This window comes from Micropterus dolomieu, linkage group LG03 (assembly GCF_021292245.1).
Source record: "Micropterus dolomieu isolate WLL.071019.BEF.003 ecotype Adirondacks linkage group LG03, ASM2129224v1, whole genome shotgun sequence".
NCBI lineage: Eukaryota > Metazoa > Chordata > Actinopteri > Centrarchiformes > Centrarchidae > Micropterus > Micropterus dolomieu.
Genome location: NC_060152.1, coordinates 27328727 through 27337883, shown reverse-complemented (window position 1 = coordinate 27337883; position 9157 = coordinate 27328727).

Below are 9157 nucleotides of genomic sequence, written 5' to 3'. Positions count from 1 at the left end.
TTTTTCCCCTCCCCCCCCCCCCTCCTTTCAGTCCTCCCCCACGGTTGGCACCGTGCCTCGCAGCCAACACCAGGCTTCCCCTCATACAGCCAACTAAACGTGTTTGGGGGATTTAATCAGGGCTTTGCTTGAAGCGACAGCATTTTACACGCCAAGCTCGAGTGTATTTCCAGAGGTTTCATGCATAAGCTCTTTATTCTTGAGCAGTGCACAGCGACATCACCCTTACTGATATTTGGTTGGCTCCTCTGTAAGTCGATCCCTTCAGGTAAGGTTGAGGGCTGCTGCCATCAGCTATTTTCCTAAAGGTGTTATTACACTCCTCCATCTTGTCAATGTTTATACTCCGTAGGTGTGCGCGAGTATGTGTGTATTTATATGACTTTGCATAGGTGTTGTGTTAGAATAAAGAGCTGCTGACCTTAAAATTTCATTTCAAAATGTTTCTATGGAGACATTTAGTGTCTAAATATGGTCTAAAAGGCTTTGCCACCCTGGGAGGAATAAACATCACTGGAGAATGCAGATGAGAGAAGAGGAAGCTACATAACACTGAGATACTATATATGGTGCAGGAGTAAAAGGAACGTTGAGACATTTTGGGAAATGTGCTGCAACAGACTGGAAACAGCTAGCCTGGCTTTGTTAGAAGGTGACACAGATAGCCTATCAACACTTCTAAAGCTCACTATAGCAATTTTGGCATCCATGATTCCAGAAGTAAAAGCCCCATTCATTTTTCAAATAGACTCATAGTTTGAGCACTGATCAGCATGAATCTCTTCCAGTAAAATCATCAGTACAAAACATTAAGAGCAGTGTGTTAGGAAATATCTGGTTCTTTGATCAAAAAAAGTCAAAGCCTGTGTATATAAAAACTTTCCAAGGTTTTCGGGAAGAAACATCCAATAACTGAGCCTAAAATTCCACAATATTGTGAACAGGTGAACAGGTGAAAGTGTTAAGGAATACGATAATATAATACAATCTGCAGCTTAAATCACTTTTAAATTCTTGGTCAGTCATGTAGCCGTGTTTTTATGTCAAGTATCAATTAAAGAAAATTGTGAAATGGGAACACAGAATGGGTAAAAGTGCTTCTTGAACCGGTGGCCCAACCCCACTTTGCAACTCTTTTAATCTTGTTTATGTATTGTTTGTTTAATTGGTACAAAAACCAAAGTGTAAAAATGACAAGATGTTTGTTTTAGGACGGATTATGTGCAGACTTCCTGTAGTCTCCGCTGGTGTGTGACAGTGACAATTAACAAGATTCCCAAAGAAATAGTTCAATACATATCATAAAACCACAACTTGTCAAGACATAACATCTCCCTCGTTTCCATTCTTTACTAAGCTAAGCTAAACAGTTGCTGGCTGTAGCTTCATATTTAGCGTACAGACGGGAGAGTGGCATCAGTCCTCTCATCTCTTAGCAAGAGAGTGAATAAGCATATCTCCCAAAAATGTCAAACTATACCTTTAATAGCGTGCAGTGTACAGGCAACTATGTGGAAGAACTAAGTGCACCCAAGCTTTAAGCTAAAAGGAGAAAGAACTGCATCTCATGTGTACATATTAGATATATTCATGTCTATGGTGTGCTTGCCTTCTATCTATCAGTGGACGGTGAGGCCAAAAAAAATAAATAATAATTCCACTTCGATTGATTAATTTCGAGTGGCAGACTAAAGCCATACTCCTCAGGGATATGACTTCATTCTTGGTTGCTCCCTTTCTCGGACAGGATATTTTTAGTCAATGTGCATATTGGATTTTTGCTCATTGTATTGTAAATGTAGTCCACAAAGCTCATTGCTAAGGATGCACTTAGCCGGGCTGTTTTACATTTAGCCCCCAAAAAAAACATCCTTGTTCAGCTCCGTTGGTTTCATTTTTACATGACATTAAAGCTCATGAAAAATAAGTTGGTTCTGCCTGTGTGTATTTTCTTCAACTCTAACTTCATTATTATATGCCCCTTCCTCGTCAGTACTGCCTTGTCCTTTCCTTTCTCTCTCGCGCCATACTATTTTGAAATCCTCAATGGTTCAGCAGTTTCCTATTCTGCGTAGTGAGATTGAACAAAACCCTATTCTTACAAGAAAGGACCACAACTAATGCTCTGTGTCAAATCGATTTACGTCTCTGGTCAGCCCGAGTTCTGCATGGTTGACACCAAAACAGTCCTCAGAATCACTTTGTCATTCGCTCACTGGTCAACCTCATTGATGCCGGCAATCAGGCCTGCCATAACCAGACACCGGAACGTCTGCGGAGCCATTTCCTGTGTTGTACTTGGCACCTTAAAATCACTTTCTCAGACGGAGAAACTATCGGCGCGTTGGCTGCTATGGTAGATGAGAGAGGAAATGAGGTGATCGGTTGGATCAATCTTCCAGTAAAACCACTCAACCGCTGCAGAAAGGCAATACAGGTTACATCTCTCTCTGTCTCTCTCAGCCTCTGTGATCATCCGCTGCAGTGAATTTTAAAATGCACTGTTTGACATGGCAGAGGCCGTGCCCTGCCAACAATGTGGTTTCATGGTGGCTGCTTTAACAACAACATTACCATATTTTCAATGTGCTGGATGCCTCCTCAGCTTAGCAGATGCGAGTAATGTAAACATATTGTACAAACAAATCACAAGCTTGGTTCACCTCTTGATCACCTCGCTGTTTAGCCCCTTGGTTGTAAATCACACAGCCGTGCTGGGCTCCTTTGATTTAATTAGTATCAAATTGCTAATGCACTTATTTGTCATGCATGGCCTTCCCGTGTGTGCTTATTTCCCCTATTATGCCTATGCATTTACCTCTAATTACAGTAAATAATGACTGCTTGCTAGTTCGCTGCAGTAAATACTGTAAGTGGGCTTGAATAAAAGGACTCAGTGAGCCAAGAAAACAGTAAGTTTTTCTCTTCCCACAACATCTGAACAACAGAACACAAAGGAAAGGCATGCTGAGCAATCTGACACATTTATACTTAAACACCAAGTGCATTGTGCGTGTCTTTGTTTTACATTTCTGCAGACATTTCTTCAAATACATCTGCCTCACTGGTTCAGTTAAACTTCAATGGAGTGGAAGACATGAGTAAACTATGACTCTGCAGCCATGCTCGCAGCTCTGGGAAGCTATACAGTGACGTAAAGTTGGGAAGTGTGCAGCTTTGCCGTCAGTGATTACCTCTGAAAAGTGATAGTGCTTCACTTCAAATTATTTCATGACTCATGCAATTATCAGATGGCCAGTAGGATCAACTAACAAAAGCAAGGTCTGCCAAGGGTTACACAGGGTTCAACACACTCCGACCTTTTCTCTTTTCAGATCTCACTGAACAGAAGCTATAGTAATCGTCGTAGTAGAATAAAGAACTGTCCCACAACTTGGCAGCACACATCTGACTGGTAGATTACGTCTCTGTATTGTGCATCAATTTCGGGCATGAAAAGCCCAAAACTCCTAGTGCTCTTGACTGGATGAGATTAATAATTCTCTGCTCCACTGCACACAAGGGATGCCATTCCACACCACTCCCCTGTCATGGCAGGAGCGTCATTGGTTGTAACTGTCCAATTTTCGCTTTCTCTGTACCGCCGCCATGTGAAGTGTCTGTGACTGGCAAAGACTGCATTTTAACATAGTCAGACTGTTAGGCGAACATTGCCATCCATAAAGCCATCCCACTAGCATGGCTGAAAACAGCAAAAAGCTGACATTCTAAATTTGAATTAGCCATATTGGCCTGCCTGGTGCTGACCTTTACAAAATCAAGAATATCATAGTCATAAAGGAATAAGTAAAATGCCACAGCCATCGTAATTTAATTTAAATTTCGACCAGAGTTTTTTTTCTTTGCCATTCCGGATTGACATTTATCCAGCTTGTACTTAGACACAAACTGTAGCATGTTGGCTCAACCCACTGGGGTTTAACTAAATGATTGAGTTTAACCCCAATGGGGGTGATATTATTTCTACGTCCAAAAGATGTATTTTGAACTGCATATGTGCATGTTAGCATGTGTCTATTTGCGGTTTCCAGCACCTCCTCAGCTCAAAGGGGAGGAATCAGGCAGGCAGCAGACAGAGGATCTCTGGGCCCAACAACTGTTGGGTCTGAGGCCGGGAGCAAAAGCAGGCGCTGCAGAGCTGACTGTCTTCACTGCATTTAATTTGCCTCCAGTGTTGTGTTACAAGTGAACATTGGACTGCTGAGAGGTGATACTGGCCGGTGGAGAGACCCAGCAGGAAATAGAGAGTGAGGATGCTGACAGGGTGAACACACACACTTACACACACCGGAATACACATATACACTCTCTCACATGCACATAGAGACATGCACATACAGATGTGTGTATGCAATTTGACACATGTTGGTATGCTTGAGATTCATTTCATCGACCACTGTGGGTAAACTGGAAGAAGAAACAAACCTACAATACAAAAAATAGAATATTAGTGACAGAGGCAGTATTTAGATCTTTTACTTAATTACTACTGTAAAGCTTCTGACCAAGTCATCCAAAACGTCTCATGAAACACCATTCCTGATGTCTTTACACTGACTTTAAATTCAGAATCCAGTTCAAGATTGTTGTAATCATGTTCAGAGCCTTGCATGGCCAGGCACCTGCCTACATTAAAGAGTTACTGCAGTCATCTAATAGCAGTAGGAATCTGAGGTCCTCTGATCAGTGCTTATTGGTTGTTTCCAAGACAAAAGTAGACTTGTAGACACTGCTGACACTGTTAAAAAGCAGCTCAAGACCCATTTGTTTAGACTTGCTTTTGTAGAATTTGTTTATTTTTGTTGTGCATTTTGTTTTTAGTTGGTTGTCTGCTTTTAAAGTTTTTTTTTTGTGAACATCTGCTCTTGTGAGGTACTTTACAAATAAACGTTGTGTTGTTATTATAAAGCAACAATACCATAATGTAAAAATACACCATTAAGCCAGAAGTCCTGCATTTAAATTTTATTAACTTACAGTTAGTGACACTATAGAAGTATTATCAGAAAAAAATTATATACTAACAGTAGGCTATTTTTAGCAGAATTATCTTTTTTGGAATGTTAAATTACTAAATTACTGGATATAATCAGAAATATCCCGTGGGGAAATTGATCCTGATGCATAAATGTAAATATGTTACTTTCCACAACTGTAAAATACAACGCAAACAACTGAGGTAAAAAGAAATAGGGTTGTACAATACAAACAGCAATTCAGTAATAATAATAATAATAATAATAGTAATAATAAGCATGCACAAAATGTTGGTCAAAGTGCTTTGCAAAATAAAAAAGAAAAGACTGGAATAGGTTTATATTAAAATATTATGTTATTATTAATATTAAATTACATTTAAAAAGAACAGTGGTACTAAAATAATAAACTGTAAACAAAATCAAACAAAAAGAAAAAAATAAATTATAAAAAAAAGAGTAACCAGTAACACTAGCAATTATCATTATTAGATAAAAGCAAGGCTAAAAGATAAAAACTGGTTTCAACATTCACTTATCCTTCATGGATGTTGCTGTCCTCAAATTCAGAGGAGGACAGTTACACAGTTTGGGTCCAGAACTACAGAAAGCAGCTTCACTGTAAGTGTTTGTCTTGTGAGCATTCTGTGTGCATTATTATTGATTTCTAGACTTTAGTAGAAACCTTGTCCAGCCTGTAAGAATCAGAGGAAAAAGAGGATAGATGACTCTGTACCAGTGATAACAAATTATGGAGAAATGGTTAGGGCCTGATCCTGAAAACAAAATTATTTTACCAATAATCCTCATTGTAGATTATGAGAAGGAAGGCAACATTCATCTTCATGAAAGATAATTTATATATTTAATTTATTTGTACCAGTATTTGCATGCCTCGGAGCCCTCAGAGCAATATCAGTTACATATACAGTGATGATAATCACTGTTCTTGGATTACAATCACCCATAAATAGTAGTTTGCTTTCATCAGCACAATATTTTGCCATTTTAATAGCTGAAGACAACCTGAAGATGGCAGCATTAGACCTTACAATGCAACCTGCAGCCTGAACCCAAAGCATCACACTTAATGCCCCGTCAGCATCAAGAGTCTGATGCTCTCGGAATAGCGTGTGTGAGATCCCTATATCACAACACTGAGCTCTGTAAAATCACTGTGTTTCTGTAAAAATGTACGTGCTTAAAAAAAGACATGACGTTAAAGTTTCACGCAAGCCTCTCTCGTCAATGTAGTCACTCCCCTGCAATCTACTGGCATGCCCATGAGTACATTTATGAATGCAGACACACAACTTCCTCTGGAGGTTTCCTCTTTGAAACCTTCCATCCCCAGTATGTGCAACATCTGGCCCGGGCTGTGTATTGATCCATGGTCAGGACGAGGGGTGAGTGGGGGGTTTGGGGTGGTGTAGTGTGAGTTAAGTGCTTAGGTCTTTTTTTAAGGACCTCTTGTTTGTCCCAGTGAGCATTTACCGTCAAGTGGTGCTCTAACGTTCAACAAGAGCAAGCTTCTGTCCCAGAGGAGATCAACCTGCCAGGAGCTGAATAATTCATCTGGGCCTTTGTCTCATCAAAGCACCAGTAGTCTGGGCTGATGAGAGGTTTTAAAACATTTTTGTACCTCCAAAGATTTTCAACTTTCTCCTTGACTTACTCTTCTTCTAACCTTTCATGTTTCATGTTGTTACTTTACAGTCACTCCGACCCCTTTTCCTTCTCCAATTCCTGAGTTTCATCCTTCTTTTCCTTCCTCTACAATCCCTGTCTCTCATTTTTCAATTTCACAGTTCTTTCTTCCTTGGCACCGAAAGTGTTATGCAACTGATATACAGATGATGATGCCCTGGATTTGATGTCTTAACGCAATAATACCTCCACTCTCCCCTCCTCCCTCGATGCTCTGCCGTGAAGGGGGCGCTTTGCGGGAAACTCAAGCATACAATCGTATCTGCTCACATCTCAGGTTTCTCAGTGGCACAGCGTACCGACGCGAGGCAGTGCATTCTCATCATCCGAACCTTCAAATATGCTTTTCTTCCTCCTCCACCACTACCATCACCTCACCCGCCCTCTCTTTCTGAAACTCTCCTCTCATGTTTCCCTTTCCTATATTCACCTAACTCATTCTCCACCTTGCAATGATATAGAGGAAAACCAGGTGGGAAAAGTGAAATCATGCAATGCAGGTATTTACTCGAAGACATTCATATTGCCAATAAATTTATCAGACAGAGATGTGCTTGTTAGGGTCTCTGTTCTGCTAGTGTTTTTTGGAATTTTGCCTCGACAAAGCTGTCCTCCTCTGCTAATTGATACTGTCTCCCCACCTTCCCTTGACAATGCAAAACATGTGGGTATGCTCAGGAGCAGACTTCTTTAGTAAAAAAAATAATTTTCTTACTGATTTCATTCTGAATCCCTCAACATCAGCAGTTACTATTCCCTGATTCGCAGAATGACTTGACACATGAAATAACATATGCATTACTTGAAAAAGATATTTGCGTTACATTACTAATTACGCAACAACAGAAGCAATTAGTTATCTTTCTTTCCATTACTCTGGCCTGCTCCATCACCAGTGCCTTCCAACAAGTCCTCCAAAGCCCCACATATTATCTTCTGTACAAGCAGGGATAGACATTGTGGTTTAACATGTTGCCAGCCATCGGATTAGATATATTTATTGACCACAAACAGCTAGCGTAGTCCCAACTGTTGCCTACTGGTCATGTCGTCAGGTTAACACACTTTCCTGGATGTTTCCTGAAGAGTAGCTAGCTTGCCAGCTAAAAAGACAACCATATTAATAAGGCTACTGAGTTAATGATGCCTAATAAGACAGTACACTAGCCTTCCAGGTAAGGGGTTTGGGCGTAGCACAAAAAAAGGACACCATAACAAATTTTCTGTTACAAATAGTCCAAAGAGCTGCCAAACAAGGAGGGCGGTCAGTGGGGCTTGATGTCCTCCAGCCCCTGCGAAATGCTAAACTCTGGGGTATTCTTGAAACTAACTAGTTCCTACAATGTGTCCTTAAACTACGTCTAAAAGAAAAGGTGTAGCTGCTCCAAATGGCCACCCTCAAAGGCTCAATCAAAAGCATGTCTTCATAGAAAGGAAGACTTGATGAATCCTACAAATGAGGCAATTGTGCACACTTTTGGGCAATCTCTCCTTAAAGGCATTCATTGTTTTGCACTCATTTCCACACAAAAACAGAGACGTAAGTAGTTGTATGTGAAAGGAAAAAGTTTGGTCTGCCTCATGTCATTGTCATTGTCACTCCCTATGTTTGTCTCACTGATTGTCTTAGTTGTTTCACCTGTGTGGGATTAGTTTCTCCCTCACCTCGGCTGTTTGTCTTTCACTCCTCGCCGGTTCATTGTTCTCTATGGTGGGCTCCACAGTAGAGGTAGAAATACTTGTGTTTCTTGTTTCCTGTTTCTGGGTTATTCCTCGTGTTTTCCCCAGAGTTTGGGAGCTATTTCTGTTGGACTGTTCACTTACCTCAGTTGAGGGTCACGGTGTTGTAGTAGTATGCTTCATCTCAGGTCTTTGTAAGTTCCCTTTTTTCTTATAAATCACATTAAATAGTACTACTGTCTTCTCGTGTCTGCATCCAGGCCTAAGACACCTGTTACATGCATTACCTGTTATCAGCCTGCCGGCTAAACTTAGTAGCTTGAGAGCAAAGTTAAAATTCTGCCTGCTTTCTCCCCTCCCCACAGCTGGCCAATCACTGCATGAAGTGGCAGTGCTTGTTTGATTGTGGGCTTTGAAAAGTCAATGAGAACTGTCAAAATCATGCCCTCCATTTCTGACACAGGAAAGGTGTAGGAGTTTGTGGTTTCCTATCCATCAAGCACTTTTGTTCAAACATACAGAAACCTTTACTCAGTAATATGTTGATTACTGCTACTAATACTGTTGAGTTAATGTAAACTTCAACCCTAAATTCTGCACAACAAGCCACTGTCCCTCCTCCTGCAGACAAAAAAAGTTTCTTTTATCACTGTGCACTTAAAGACAGGCTGTAGATGAGGTAATAAAGTCTTTGGAGTCAACAATGCACTGAGACCAATATGGATTAAAAGTCTAAATTCAGTGCCTCAACATAGTGCTGATACATTACGTCA